Genomic DNA, 17,035 nt, shown 5'->3' with positions numbered 1-17,035 from the left:
CATTGTTGTCAACTTCACCTCTGCCTTCCTGAAGCATTGTTGTCAACTTCACCTCTGCCTTCCTGAAGCATTGTTGTCAACTTCACCTCTTCCTTACCTCAAGCATTGTTGTCAACTTCACGTCTGTCTTCCTTCTTGAAGCATTGTTGTCAACTTCACCTCTGTCTTCCTTCTTGAAGCATTGTTGTCAACTTCACCTCTGTCTTCCTTCTTGAAGCATTGTTGTCAACTTCACCTCTGCCTTCCTTCTTGAAGCATTGTTGTCAACTTCACCTCTGTCTTCCTTCTTGAAGCATTGTTGTGAACTTCACCTCTGTCTTCCTTCTTGAAGCATTGTTGTCAACTTCACGTCTGTCTTCCTTCTTGAAGCATTGTTGTCAACTTCACCTCTGTCTTCCTTCTTGAAGCATTGTTGTCAACTTCACCTCTGTCTTCCTTCTTGAAGCATTGTTGTCAACTTCACCTCTGTCTTCCTTCTTGAAGCATTGTTCTCAACTTCACCTCTGCCTTCCTGAAGCATTGTTGTCAACTTCACCTCTTCCTTACCTCAAGCATTGTTGTCAACTTCACGTCTGTCTTCCTTCTTGAAGCATTGTTGTCAACTTCACCTCTGTCTTCCTTCTTGAAGCATTGTTGTCAACTTCACCTCTGTCTTCCTTCTTGAAGCATTGTTGTCAACTTTACGTCTGTCTTCCTTCTTGAAGCATTGTTGTCAACTTCACGTCTGTCTTCCTTCTTGAAGCATTGTTGTCAACTTCACCTCTGTCTTCCTTCTTGAAGCATTGTTGTCAACTTCACCTCTGTCTTCCTTCTTGAAGCATTGTTGTCAACTTCACCTCTGTCTTCCTGAAGCATTGCTGTCAACCCAACCTGGTAAATTGTAAACAATTGTTCTTTATTTACATGCATTTTTATTTATTTTTATTTGATCGGGTAGACCTAAGTTGACTGAGAATACATTATCATTTGCAGCAACGACTTGGGAAATTGTTGCAGGAAAAAAGACAATTGGAAACTGGGTGTATTGACCTAAAACGTGATTTATTACCTGTAATATATTTAATGTTTTGTTTTTAATTAGATAAAGACCATCGGGAAACACAATGGAACAGAACTGGGAAGTAAAAATGAGTAACTAACAGAGAAGGAAAGATAACCCCCTGTTTTTTAATAACATACTGTTCCTTTGAATAACTGTTTTATTTTCTCTGTAGCTGAGGAATAATATCTCAGAAACGAGCCTCAGACTCATCGATAGACAGGAAAATATCTAATACTACAGGAGTTCACAACCTGCTTACATTCAAAATAATAGTAATAAACAGAAATACAGGTCAAATGTAATTTATCCTGAAATAAGTGAATCGAGGCTGTTTGGAGATAAAAGTGAGTTATATTGTACACATCACCCATTGAGCGGAGAGTGTTGCGGGGGTCCTCGACACATTGATGGACTGCAATTTAAATAAAGCTTGGCTAGCTGGAACTGAATAGCTTTTTAATTGCAGCCATTTTCTTTAAAAAATGGGGGTGACTGGTGACTGTCAGGGACTACAGATGCCAGGCAAACAGTTTTTATACCCGTCTCGGTGGCACCAGATGTTTGTCTGTCATTTTAGCTATTACATTAATTACCTAGAAAACTCATTGTTTCACTGCATGCATTGAGTTACTGAAGTGGTGATACTAAACATGAGCAATAAAGCTCATTTATTTGCATCACCAACCCTGGTGAATTTATGCAGTCACAGAGCATGGCATACCAAGTGATAAGAATAACACATATCAGTCCTATCATATGCAGTGATGAAGTGTTTGCATACTGTAGGTTCCTGTAGTAGTCTGATATTTACAGTAGCTAACACCATATAACCCCATATAATAGCTTGATCTATACCTAACCCCATATAATACCATGATTATTACCTAACCCCATATAATAGCTTGATCTATACCTAACCCCATATAATACCATGATTTTTACCTAACCCTGTATAATAGCCTGATCTATACCTAACCCATATAATAGCCTGATCTATACCATCACTGGGACCAAGCTTCCTGCCAACCAGGACCTCGAAACCTCTATAAAAAGGTGTCGGAGGAAGGCCCTAAAAATTGCCAAAGACTCCGGCCACCCTAGTCAAAGACTGTTCTCTCTGCTAACGCACGGCAAGCGGTACTGGAGCACCAAGTCTAGGTCCAAAAGGCTTCTAAACAGCTTCCACCCCCAAGCCATAAGACTTGCTGAACAGATAATCAAATGGCTACCCAGACTATTTGCATTGAACTCCCTTTTTTACACTGCTGCTACTCGCTGTTTATTATCTATGCATAGTTACTTTACCCCTACCTACATGTACATATTACCTCAATTACCTTGACTAACCTGTACCCCCGCACATTGACTCGGTACCGGTACCCCTGTATATAGCCTCGCTGTTGTTATTTTATTGTTGCTCTTTTATTTTTTACTTTAGTTATGTAGTAATTATGTTTCTTAACACTTATTTTTCTTAAAACTGCATTGTTGGTTAAGGGCTTGTAAGTAAGCATTTCACAGTAAGGTTTACACCTGATGTATTCGGCGCATGTGACAATGTCATGGATCTCTCTGGACCTGTGTCATCACACACACCTGGTCCCCATTTCCCTGATTGTAATTGTATAAATGTGCCCTTTGTTTCATCATTGGGCTGTCGATTATTGTTCCCATGTCCGTTGGTCGTGTGAGTACCTGTGCTGTGTTGTTTTGGCTTTCGTGCTGCATGTATTGAAAAGATGATTACGGATCTCGTCCCGTGTAAAATCATTGTGCGCGCGTGTGCTATGGGTCTCGCCCCGGTGTATTTATTTGAGGAACTCCTCACTCTTTTGTTTGGGTTTCTACCCTGTGTTTTGTATATGTGTTTGTTTGTCTTCGTCCTAGTGCATTTACACGGCACGCTGTAATTTGGGTAAATAAAAAACCCTATTACGCATTCCTGCGCCTGTCTCCCAATCCCTTTATTTTTCCTTTATTTAACTAGGCAAGTCAGTTTTGAACAAATTCTTATTTTCAATGACAGCCTAGGAACAGTGGGTTAACCTGTTGGGGATGGGGGCGCTGTTTAGACTATTTATGCTAATGTGGCTAATTTTTTAAACGGCTTCCCACAAAATCCTTGATCGTACAATATGCATATTATTATTATTATTGGATAGAAAACAGTCTATAGTTTCTATAGGAGTTGAAATTTTGTCTCTAAGTGGAACAGAGCCCATTCTACAGCAATTTCCCTGACATGGAGTCAGATTTGAGAAACGTTGGCCACTTTTCTGAAGTCATTTAAAAGGGCTCTGTCGTTGCTATGACTATACGGACACTTCTTACGTCTTCCCCTGGATGCCTTTACGTGATGACGATTCCAACGGGCTCGATTGCTCGTTCACAGGCCCTACAAATGAAAAAAACCTTTAGCTAGCAAGTCTTTTCTTGCTGCGTAACGCGCGTGGAAGACACCGACCCTCTCCTGTTCCAAGCGTTAGTTTAGCCTGTTATATTTCTCCGGTCATCTTTTCACTCGTTATAGGAGTTACAAACATCACAAAGTAGTTAATTTAAAGCGTTTTATAGCAATTTATATCCGTTTAGTGCGATTTTGGGACATTTATTTTTGCAACGATGTGAAAAGTTGGGCACGCTTTTCAGTTCATCCCGAACGTAGTTGACATTTCCACATGGCAAGAGGACAGCTTTCCACCAAAAGACGATTTCTCCCAAGAAAGGATCCTTTGCCCAAGATACTGATGGAAGAACAGCTCAAGGTAGGACATTTTTATTATGATAAATCGTGTTTCTGTCGAAACATTTTAGTGGCTTAGGACGCCATGTTTTTTGACGTAGCTTCGCTTGGCGCAAACTGTATTGAAAAGTAAGGATAAATTAAAAAATGTAATAACGCAATTGTATTAAGAATTAAATTGTCTATCAATCCCTGTCCACCCTATATTTTTTAGTCACGTTTATGAGTATTTATGTATAAGAGTAGATCACTGTCTAAGTGGCGCAAGGACGTTTTCTTTACCAGCTTGTCTACATTTCACATTGTCTAACCATGATTTTGGTGGCTAAATATAAACATTTTCGATCAAACTGTATATGCATGTTGTAATGTGATGTTACAGGAGTGTCATCGGAAGAATTCTGAGAAGGTTAGTGAAAAAATTAATATCTTTTGGCGATGTTGACTTTTATCGCTCACTTTGGCTAGAATCAATGCTGGGCTGCTAATTGCTATGTGCTAAGCTAATATAACGATTTATTGTGTTTTCGCTGTAAGACACTTAGAAAATCTGAAATATTGTCTGTATTCACAGGATCTGTGTCTTTCGATTCGTGTATGCTGTGTATTTTTACGAAATGTTTGATGATTAGTAGTTAGGTAAACACGTTGCTCATTGTAATTATTCTAGTCCATTTGTGATGGTGGGTGCAATTGTAAACTATGAAGTCTACCTGAAATATGCACTTTTTTCTAACAAAACCTATCCCATACCATAAATATGTTATCAGACTGTCATCTAATGAGTTTTTTTGTTGGTTAGGGGCTATAAATATCTTAGTTTAGCCGAATTGGTGATGGCTACTGGTGTTGGTGGACAAATAAAAGATGGTGGAATATGCTAATGTCTTTTTAGGTAATAGATGTACATCTTTACATATTGTGTCTTCCCTGTAAAACATTTTAAAAATCGGAAATGTTGACTGGATTCATAAGATCTGTGTCTTTCATTAGCTGTATTGGACTTTAATGTGTGAAAGTTAAATATTTAAAAAAAATATTTTTTTTGAATTTCGCGGCACTGGTTTTTCAGTGGGGGGGGGGGGGGGGGTGCCGCTAGCGCCACGCTGATCCTAGACAGGTTAACTGCCTTGTTCAGGGGCAGAACGACAGATTTTTACTTTGTCAGCTCGGGGATTCGAACTTGCAACCTTTCGGATACTAGTCCAACGCTCTAACCACTAGGTTACCTGCCGCCCTGACGTGACAGACAAATACAATTTGATCGGATTTTGATTTGATAAATACCTAACACCATATAACCTCGTATAATAGCCTGATCTATACCTAACCTCAACATCCCATCAACCCTAGAGATGTGTAGAAATAGACCCATGTGAGCTAAATTGTATTTTTTTTAATTATTCAAGATCAGCATTCTCTGGGTACTGTATCTTCATCTCTAGTGAAGGTGTTTGCTGTCTGTTCCATTAGTGAGATGGGCTGGTTGTCGTTTAACCTTTCACGAGTATCTACCCCGGGTCCAGGATCACCCCCCACCCCCCCCACACTGAGTAGCATAGCCTAGCATAGCGTCACAATTAAATAGTAGCATCTAAATATCATTAAATCACAAGTCCAAGACACCTAATGAAAGATACAGATCTTGTGAATAAAGCCACCATTTCAGATTTTTTAAATGTTTTACAGGGAAGACAAAATATGTAAATCTATTAGCTAACCACGTTAGCAAAAGACACCACTTTTCTAACTCCATCAGTTTCTTACTCCATCAGGTGCTATCACCAATTCGGCTAAACTAAGATATTGATAGCCACTAACCAAGAAAAAACCTCATCAGATGACAGTCTGATAACATATTTATGGTATAGGATAGGTTTTGTTAGAAAAATGTGCATATTTCAGGTAGATATCATAGTTTACAATTGCACCCACCGTCACAAATGGACTAGAATAAATACATAGAGCAACGTGTTTACCTAATTACTAATCATCAAACATTTCGTAAAAATACACAGCATACACTAATCGAAAGACACAGATCCTGTGAATACAGACAATATTTCAGATTTTCTAAGTGTCTTACAGCGAAAACACAATAAATCGTTATATTAGCATACCACATATGCAAACGTTACCAGAGCATTGATTCTAGCCAAAGAGAGCGATAACGTAAACATCGCCAAAATATATTAATTTTTTCACTAACCTTCTCAGAATTCTTCAGATGACACTCCTGTAACATCACATTACAACATACATATACAGTTTGTTCGAAAATGTGCATATTTAGCCACCAAAATCATGGTTAGACAGTGACAAAAGTTGCCCAGCTGGTCAGACAATGTCGTGCGCCATATTAGACAGTGATCTAGTCGTATACATAAATACTCATAAACGTGACTAAAAAATATAGGGTGGACAGCGATTGATAGACAATTTAATTCTTAATACAATCGCTGATTTACATTTTTTAAATTATCCTTACTTTTCAATACAGTTTGCGCCAAGCGAAGCTACGTCAAACAAAATGGCGTCATAAGCGATTAACATTTCTCGACAGAAACACGATTTATCATAATAAATTGTTCCTACTTTGAGCTGTTCTTCCATCAGAATCTTGGGCAAAGAATCCTTTCTTGGGTCTAATCGTCTTTTGGTCGAAAGCTGTCCTCTTGCCATGTAGAAATGCCCATTGCGTTCGGCATGAACTGGAACCGTGCCCAGAGATTCACAGTGTCTCAGAAATAAATGTCCCAAAATCGCACTAAACGGATATAAATTGCTATAAAACGGTTTAAATTAACTACCTTATGATGTTTTTAACTCCTATAACGAGTAGAAACATGACCGGAGAAATATAACTGGCTACACTAATGCTTGGAAAAAGAGCAGGTCTGTGTCCACCGCGCGCCCGACGCATCTGGAAAAGAGTTCCTACCTACACGTGTTTTTGTTTTATAGGGGCTGTGATTGCGCAATCGATACCATTCAAATCGTCATCACGTAAAGGCATCCAGGGGAAGACGTAAGCAGTGTCCGTATCCTGATAACGTTCACAGTGGCCTTTAAACTGACTCCAGATCAGGGGCCAAAATGTGTGAAATCTGACTCCATGTCAGGGAAATTGCTGTAGAATGAGTTCTGTTCCACTCAGAGACAAAATTCCAACGCCTATAGAAACTAGAGAGTGTTTTCTATCCAATAATAGTAATAATATGCATATTGTACGAGCAAGAATTTAGTAGGAAGCCGTTTAATCTGTAATGCATTTATGCTAATGAGAAAACAGCACCCCCTGTAGTCGCAAGAAGTTAAGTGATAATGCCCAAGAAGCCGGTGTTTGGAGGATGTTTTCAGGCCCGAGACGAAGTCCAATATGTCCTCCAAACACCTGCTTTGAAGGCATTATCACTTTTATTCAACGTGTTACCAACATATTCAAGTAATGATTGACATATTTTCATTAAAAACGTTATTTTGATTAATTTATTCATACTATTTCATCCTTCCACAAGATATAGTCCCGACACAAATCTAGGGTTGCTACCCAAGCCGGCTGGTCGTTCGTTCTATCGGTTCGGTTGAAAGAGATCTATGGACACGACCCAGTCGTTTGTTCTAAATGTTGCACTGCCATACTAGCTGGCAACATTCTTATCCCTTGCTTGCTAGCCATCCCAACTACGGCTAACTTACAGACACCTCAAACAGTGTAGACAGAATAACAACAGTAGCTGCATTTGTTTAAGCTGTTTTCTAGTGACATTTATTTGGATACATACATAACAATGAGCTAATGAGGCACGATTTCACCTGGCATAGAAAATGTGCTCTCTCGTCAGGATACTGTTGTTCAGAGGAGCTAGCCAACAACACAGCAACACAATCACTTCAAACGGAAGCTGGAAAGACTGCAAACTAGCTGCACTTCATTCTGTTGTACCTTTTTTCAATTGACATTAATTTGTATATATCCATAAAAATGATGCCAGCTTATTCATGATTTTGACTGGCTGAGAAACGCTGCCTGCCTCCCTCTCTTGTCCCAACTCCTGACCCCTACATGTTGGAGATCAACTTTGAATATTGAAACAATGTTGCAAATGTGTGAGAGACAGACATCAAGGTTTATACAAATCTCCGCTGTTGAGAACTAAATGTTAATCTAAAAGAAATGTGAGATAATGTCTAGATGCTTTTTATAGTGGAGATGAAGTTTATAACTTCCCTGCCTGGGCTGATGAGACAGTGGATTGCTCAGTCAGATGGAACAGAGGAAATAGGTATTTTAACTTCATAGATTTAGCCGGTAGTAACTTGTGAAATAGACACCTGCTGGAATGCTTTTTTAACCAATCAGCATTCAGGATTAGACCCACCCGTTGTATAAAATTTGTGAAAACACTGCTCCATTTACACAGACAGGCAGGTCCAGGAAGACTTCTGATGAATGGTTCTGGAGACACACACACACACACACACACACACACACACACACACACACACACACACACACACACACACACACACACACACACACACACACACACACACACACACACACACACACACACACACACACACACACACACACACACACACACACACACACACACACACACAAATCGATTCGGGAGTAAATTGAGCAAACTGTGATTCAACGGTGTTATTGCATATGAAAGTGTAATCGCTGCGAATATATTTCTCAATCTCTGTTCCCATGGTGATGCTGACTAAACATGGAAAATAGTTTTGTCAGTATTCTTCAAAGGATACATTTTCTGAACTAATGCATAACACCACCGTAACAGCACATCATATCACAGCATCTCGCTAACGAACATGCTTGCTTTAACATACAGTACTCACAAGTTTAAAACTCCTCCCATGTACTTACATCCGCTTCAACGTACTCATTTCTTCTGTTTTCATTTTGAGGATTGAATCTGTTATTCTCTTAATTACTTCACGCCAACCCTCAATTCTCTCTGTCCATGTGCAATTGAACAAAGTGTATCCTGTGACTAATTCAACTGTGTACAGTATGTCCTTATTTATTCTCAGTTTAAAACATATGTAATAAGTGTCTAATTGAACCAAAATACAAACTCAAAGGACACAGCTCAAATGGGGTTCAGCTCAATTTTTAAAACTTTTTTTATTGAACTAGGCAAGCCAGTTAAGAACAAATTCTTTTTTTACCGGGGAACAGTGTGTTAACTGCCTTGCACAGGGGCAGAATGACAGATTTTTACCTTGTCAGCTCGGGAATTCGATCCAGCAACCTTTCGGTTACTGGCCCGACACTCTAACCACAGGCTACCTGCCTCCCTGATGGGGTTCAGCTCTAATGGGGTTCAGTTCTAATGGGGTTCAGTTCTAATAGGGTCCAGCTCTAACGGGGTTCAGCTCTAACGGGGTTCAGCTCTAACGGGGTTCAGTTCTAATGGGGTTCAGCTCTAATGGGGTTCAGCTCTAATGGGGTTCAGATCTAATGGGGTTCAGCTCTAACGGGGTTCAGTTCTAACGGGGTTCAGCTCTAATGGGGTTCAGCTCTAACGGGGTTCAGCTCTAACGGGGTTCAGCTCTAACGGGGTTCAGCTCTAACGGGGTTCAGCTGTAATGGTGTTCAGATTTAATGTTGTACAGCTTTAATGTGGTTCAGATTTAATGGGGTTCAGCTCTAAATAACCAGCTGATCTGACAGTATATTAATGAAAAACATGTTAATGAGTGAGTTCACTTTCACGGAAGTCATGCCAACTTTAGGTTGACGGTAACTAGCAGTGTCAGAGTGAATCAATGGTTAAATATGCATTCCAGCTATTCTTTTTACTTTTCCTATTGGAAAACAATATCTCACGTATAAATACAGTAATGTACTACAACAAAAACAATCACAACAGTGGAGGTCCCGTGGTGCTGTTTCCCCCGACTGCCCATTCCATCTTTAATTGTAAAAAAAAATCGTTTTTAGCAAAACAATTACTTCAAGGAGTAAGCCATTCAAGGAGTTGGTCTGAAGGTGCCCTCTGATGTCACCCCCCCAACACTTGTCCCATGTCATGAGGTGAAAAGAAGACTGGACTGCTACTTTTAAACAGTGGATCACATTTATTTTAAACAGATATTTATTTCACTAGAGGAAGACAAAGAAGAAATCACATGCAGAGTTCTGTGTTAAGTTTTCATTATTCTTTGACTGTTTTTGTGAGAAACTTGAGATAATGGCAGGATGAGATGTGTGATAGGTGACACAGACAGTATACCCAGTGAGGATTCTCAGTGTTGGCATTTGGGGCTTGACAGTACTAGTGTCTCGTCAGGTGCCAGAGGCAGATGCCAGATAGAGAAATGAGGAAGGTAAAGCACAGTAGGATGGAATAGAACTGATGTCAAACTTGAAACCATAGAATTACAATTCTAGTTCTATACCTGAAGCAGTGGGAGATTGAAAATTACAGGTGTCATTTCTCTGAGTACAGCCCTTCTGTTTCAAAGTTAAATCTGTTTAAAATGAGAGTAGTTAGCCACATTTTCCTGATTTCACGTTGACTATATAATTGAGTTTCAGCAGGCTCCTGCAAAATGAAAATGCACATTCCATATAGTAAGATGTACAAATATACAATTTGAATAGAACAAACGTTACCATTTAAATCAACATTCCCTGGTGGGTGTACCGGCGACCATCTTTGAGGGGCCATTCAGAAAATTCAGACTCCTCTTATTGTTATTGAGGTGACATGATTAACACTTACAAATCGACTCTAGATGAACAACACACATATCAAGAGGGACAGAGATGTTACAGTCCACTTTGCAGGGAAGGACCCATTTCCACCAATCACTAGCTATCTCCTACCCCCATCGCCCAACACTAGCAGGTCATATACTGTACTCTAGGATCCTGCTTCTGCCAGTCACAGGCAGTCAGTCAGTTACTTGAGCTGTTAAATCTTATGGCCTATTGAAAACTGGGATTCCTACTTTACTCGTAACATGACTGTCCTTTACCTTGGTTGAAAAATATCCTCCAACTTTGTCTCACTTGTCACAATTTCCTTGATTCATGGTAGGGCGTGGGGGAAATAGTTTGAAAGCTGCACGCTCACAATTAGTAAGGGGAGACTGGGGGAAGTAACATATTTGGTATTTTCGTCTATTATAGACCTGTTAGGGTTATCATCGTTATCATTTCAGCCCACGTCCCCGCAGGAGGCCTTTTGTCTTCTGGTACGCCGTCATTGTAAATAAGAATTTGTTCTTAACCTCACTAGGGTATGTGGGACGGTAGCGTCCCACCTCGTCAACAGCCAGTGAAACTGCAGGGCGACAAATTCAAAACAACAGAAATCACATAATTTAAATTCCTCAAACATACAAATATTTTACACCATTTTAAAGATACACTTGTTGTAAATCCAGCCAAAGTGTCCGATTTCAAAAAGGTTTTACTACGAAAGCACACCAAACGATTATGTTAGGTTAGAGCCAAGTCACAGGAAAAAAAAAAAGTAACAAAAAGCAGAAATAGAGATAAAATTAATCACTAACCTTTGATGATCTTCATCAGATGACACTCATAGGACTTCATGTTACACAATACATGTATGTTTTGTTCGGTAAAGTTCATATTTATACCCAAAAATCTGAGTTTAGGCGGGACGCTACTGTCTCACTTGGCTAAAAGACAGAGAAAATGCAGAGCGCCAAAATGAAATTAATTACTATAAAAATCAAACTTTAATTAAATCACACATGAAAGATACCAAATTAAAGCTACACTGGTTGTGAATCCAGCCAACATGTCAGAATTCAAATAGGCTTTTCGGCAAAAGCAAACAATGCTATTATCTGAGTTAGCACCATTGTAAACAAAGAGAGAGAAGCATATTTCAACCCTGCAGGCGCGACACATAACGCAGAAAAAAGATAGAATTCGTGCCTTACCTTTGACGAGCTTCTGTTATTGGCACAATATGTCCAATAAACATCACAAATGGTCATTTTGTTCGATTAATTCCGTCGATATATATCCAAAATGTCCATTTATTTGGCGCGTTTGATCCAGAAAAACACTGGTTCCAAATTGTGAAACGTGACTACAAAATATCTCAAAGGTTACCTGTAAACTTTGCCAAAAAATTTCAAACTACTTTTGTAATACAACTTTTGGTATTTTTTTACGTAAATAATCGATCAAATTGAAGACGGGATGATCTGTGTTCAATACAGGATTAAAACCAACTGTAGCTAGCTTTCTGGTCATGCGCTTCTAACAAACAGGACACTTCGAGTGACCCTCCTTCAAGATGGCCGTACTTCTTCATTACACAAAGGAATAACCTCAACCAATTTCCAAAGACTGTTGACATCCAGTGGAAGCGGTAGGAACTGCAAGAAGGTCCATTAGAAATCTGGATTCCCAATGAAATCTCACTGAAAAGAGAGTGACCTCAAAAAAAAAAAGGAATCTGAATGGTTTGTCCTCGGGGTTTCGCCTGCTAAATAAGTTATGTTATACTCACAGACATGATTCAAACCTTTTTAGAAACTTCAGAGTGTTTTCTATCCAAATATACTAATAATATGCATATCTTATCTTCTGGGGATGAGTAGCTGGCAGTTTAATTTGGGCATGCTTTTCATCCCAAATTCCGAATGCTGCCTCCTACCCAAGAGAAGTTAACTGACTTGCCTAGTTAGATCAATGTCATATAAAAAATGTAGAGTGGCTCTCTATTTGCCTTCAGCATGCATTGCTTAATGTCCAAAGAATCTATATGTTCCACTGAAATATGAGCAATTTGACAATTACAATCATGGTCTAAAATTTAAGTCACATTTTTCTGGTCTCTGTCTTGACTCGGTCTCAACCTTCCCCTCCCGATCTCGGTATTGACTAGGTCCCGACCCCTCCCTCCCGGTCTCGGGTATTGACTCGGTTTCAACCCCCAGCCCCCACCCCCGGTCTCTGTATTGACTAGGTCTCAACCCCCCCTCCCAGTCTCGGTGTTGACCCGGTCTCAACCCCCCCCCCCCCCCCCCGATCTCGGTATTGACTCGGTCTCGACCCTTCCTCCCGGTCTCGGTATTGATTCGGTCTCGACCCCCCCCCCCCCCTGGTCTCTGTATTAACTAGGTCTCGACCCCCCTGATCTCGGTATTGACTAGGTCTCGACCCCCCCCCCTCCCGGTCTCTGTATTGACTCGGTCTCGACCCCCCCTCCCGATCTCGGTATTGATTCGGTCTCGACCCCCCCTCTCCCGGTCTCGAATTGGTCTTGAATTGGCCTCGCTTTAGGTGGTCTCACACACACTAGTCAGCCATGCCAAACTGCACCAGTTCCCAATTATCAGTTTCATTTGGTCTATTTTGCTGGTGGTTAAACCTTATCAGAGCCACAGTCTGTTCTGTGCTTTGTGCTTAATTGGAGAGCTATTCTTGATTAAAACTTGTGCACGATTCGCTCAGAGTAGGCTGAGGCTCCCTGGGAGCAGTCACGCAGGAGTGTGAGAATATGTTGTGGTTGAGTCACAATCACCATAATACTGACGACCATTTATGGCCAACATTATATGAAAATAATTAACACTCTCATTATGTTGTCTCTGTTTAACTACACTAAAGAAATTGATGTATAGCGAAACAATGGAAGTAAGAAATAACAGGTAAAAACAATAATTTCTCAGCAGAGAATAGAGTATAATCAAAAGGTACACACACACACGCATACACATGCATAGCTATATGGCTATTTCCTCCTACACGCCACTTTCTACTTTCCTTATCATCTTCTTCTATGGAACAAAAACTGATTTCAGGTGGCAGTTGAGTAGTGCCACAGTACCCAAACCAACCAATAAGAGGAGCTCTGGCACTTATTTAGCTGACCACAGAGAAGACTGTTGTTCATCAGTGTGATGGTTTTCATCACTTTCACACTTCTCCTTTAGTTGGATCTTTGTAAGGCCTCTAATTGCGGAAATTCTTGGCATCATCTTGCACAATATGTCCCTCAGAATAATCTCCTTTGCCATTCACTTAATGCAGTATAAATGTCTTTCTCATTAGAAGTATTGACAGTGCCTTCTATGGTCTCCCTCCCTCAGATCTGTGTTGCTGCCACGCTTATTCTCTAACCAGATGCCAACCCTCTCTTATTCTTTCTTTTTTTACCATCCTCCTCTTCTGCTCCACCCACTCTCTCCTTTCTCGCTCTCCCTTTATTCCCCCCTCTCCCACTATCGCTTATTCTGTCTAGTGCCCCTGCTTTCTCTCCCTCCCCTCCCCTGCCCGCCTCTCCTTTCTTCTCTCTCTCCTTCCCCTGACCACCTCTCCTTCCCCCTCTCCCTCCCTCCCTTGTCCACCTCTCCTTCCCTCCTCCTTGCTCCGTGTCCTGCTCATGGCTCAGATCAGCATGAACGAGAGTGAGTGAGCCAGTGGATGCGGGCGGGAGTCAGAGGCTAATGCCAGACGACTGGAAATCTATGACGCTTGGTTTGGCCCAGGGGGTGGGCGACAGCAGCCAATACAGTGTGTGTCCCAGATATAGTCTGGTGGAAGAAGAGTAACATGGCTAACTAAAGCAAAGATCACGGGGAGAGAGTGTGTGTGTGTGTCAGTGGGTGTCGCAGTCGGTCAACCATATAACCACCAACACATCCCATAGGGCTTTTGTCAACCAGTGGCCACCCTCTTGTGAGAGAATCTGTGTGAAGAAGAAGAAAAATGAGGAGAAGGAGAAGGAGGAGGAAAAGGAGGAGAAGGAGAAGGAGGAGGAAAAGGAGGAGAAGAAGGAGGAGGAGAAGAAGAAGGAGGAGGATGAAAAGGAAAAGAAAAAGGAGTAGGAGGAGGAGAAGAAGAAAAAGGATGAGGAGGAGGAGGAGGAAGATGAAAAGGAGTAGGAGGAGGAGAAAAAGGAGTAGGAGGAGGAGTAGGAGGAGGAGTATGAAAAGGAAAAGAAAAAGGAGTAGGAGGAGAAGAAAAAGGAGTAGGAGGAGGAGTAACAGCAAGCAATGCAGGTGTAGAAGCATGGTGGATAGGAAAAACTGCCTAGAAAGGCCAGAACCTAGGAAGAAACCTAGAGAGGAACCAGGCTACGAGGTGATGGTGTGGGGGTGTTTTCTGGTGACACTGTCTGTGATTTATTTAGAATTTAAGGCAGACTTAACCAGCATGGCTACCACAGCATTCTGCAGCGAGACGCCATCCCACCTGGTTTGTGCTTAGTTGGACTATCATTTGTTTTTCAACTGGACAATGACCCAACACACCTCAAGGCTGTGTAAGGGCTATTTGACCAAGAAGGAGAGTGATGGAGTGCTGCATCAGATTACCTGGCTTCCACAATCACCTGACCTCAACCCAATTGAGATGGTTTGGGATGAGTTGGACCGCAGAGTGAAGGAAAATCAGCCAATATGTGCTCAGCATATGTGGGAACTACTTCAAGACTGTTGGAAAAGCATTCCAGGTGAAGCTAGTTGACAGAATGCCAAAAGTGTGCAAGCTGTCATCAAGGTAAAGGGTAGCTACTTTCAAGAATCTCAAATAGAAAACATTTGATTTGTTTTACACTTTTTTGATTACTTTATGATTCCATATGTGTTATTTTATAGTTTTGATGTCTTCACTATTATTCTACAATGTAGAAAAATGTAAAAAGAAAGAAAAACCCTTGAATGAGTAGGTGTGTCCAAACTTCTGACTGGTACTGTAGAAGAAGAAGCTGGTGACATCCTGACAAAACGGCATTGAAATGTTTTTGCCTCATTAGACAGAAACCAGTGTGAGTCTTTATGTGGTTCCTGTACCTGCTGTGTGAGTGTCTCTGTCTCGGTCTGTCTGTATGTGTGTGTGCGTACATGTGTGTACATTTTGCCTGTTTGTGCTGTTCTATGGCAGTAGAGCGTACACTCTCTCTAATTCATCATCCTTCCTCAGGACCATTTTATCAGGGTTTACATTTTGAGAGGCTACAATAAAGCTGAGCTGAACACCTGCATGTGCATAACACACATCTCCATGTGTGTGTGTTTGAGAGCCATTCTGGTCTATCGTCCTGTGTCTGTGCGGTCATTGATTTTACATCCCCCTGTGGATTTTTGGTCTGTGGGTTTAATCAGCTGAGAAGAGAAGAAAGCATAGATATGGTAATAAATCTGCAGCAGCTCAGAAAAGCCATATCTGAGCCTCGCCAATCGTGCTTAAAATCAATTACCCTGTGTGTTTGCTCTACCTAGCATGCTTTTGTCACACGTCTCTGACCTTGTAGAAACATCCTCTGAGCGGGCTTGAGCTAAACAAGAAACAGCACTAATCACTGAAATGGAAATGTCCTCCCGATCGGCAGGGAAACATCAATCGACGACAGAAGAACTTGAGCTGGCAGATAAAAAATGCTGTGACCGTGGTAAACTGTGGATGCGATATCCATAACTGGGACAAAACAACTACCTCTGCAGAATCTTGATACACAGGCCGCAAATCCATTTGTGGGTAAGAAATGCACAGGTCATTCTTCCAATTTATTTCAGCAGTTCTGAAGCCTCTACCTGCCTGAATCTGATTGTTTTGCATCACAATAGCCATTAATAACATCATAGTGCCTCTCATTGAAGAGGGACATGACTGTGGGTGTTAGGGTTAGGTTGCTGCCGCGAGAGTGAAACCTTTCATTAATGATGCACGGCATCCTGGGTAGCTGGTTAACCTGCGGTTGAAACCCTGACTTCAGCGTTTAGTCACTGACTCAGAAAATCTCTCATGAATGATGGACTGAATGGAGAAATCAAACCAATCATTCTCTTTGTGATCGCTGTGCACCAAGCTAATCCCCCAAAGTGCCAACTTAAGGTGTGTGTGTGTGTGTGTGTGTGTGTGTGTGTGTGTGTGTGTGTGTGTGTGTGTGTGTGTGTGTGTGTGTGTGTGTGTGTGTGTGATTGTAATCTGACATTTCAACAGGTGATTTCACCATGAAATACAGACAGTAGGGTTGGAAGGGTTAGAAGAGATGGAAGGGTTAGAATGGTTGAAGGAATGGAGTGTTGGAAGGGTTGAAAGGTTGAAATGGTTAGAAGGTTTGAGGGGTTAGGAAGTGTGAACGATGGAAGAATTGAAAGGGTTGAAGGATTGGAAGGGTTGGAATTGTTGAGGAGTTGGACGGTTGGAAGGGTTGAAGGTTGTCAGCGTTGGATTGGTTTAAAGGGTTGGAATGTTTGGAAGCATTGAATGGTTGGAA

The sequence above is a fragment of the Salvelinus fontinalis genome, chromosome 19, assembly GCF_029448725.1.
Source record: "Salvelinus fontinalis isolate EN_2023a chromosome 19, ASM2944872v1, whole genome shotgun sequence".
Lineage (NCBI taxonomy): Eukaryota > Metazoa > Chordata > Actinopteri > Salmoniformes > Salmonidae > Salvelinus > Salvelinus fontinalis.
The sequence above is the reverse complement of the archived record's forward strand: the minus strand, read 5'-3'. Positions refer to the sequence as shown.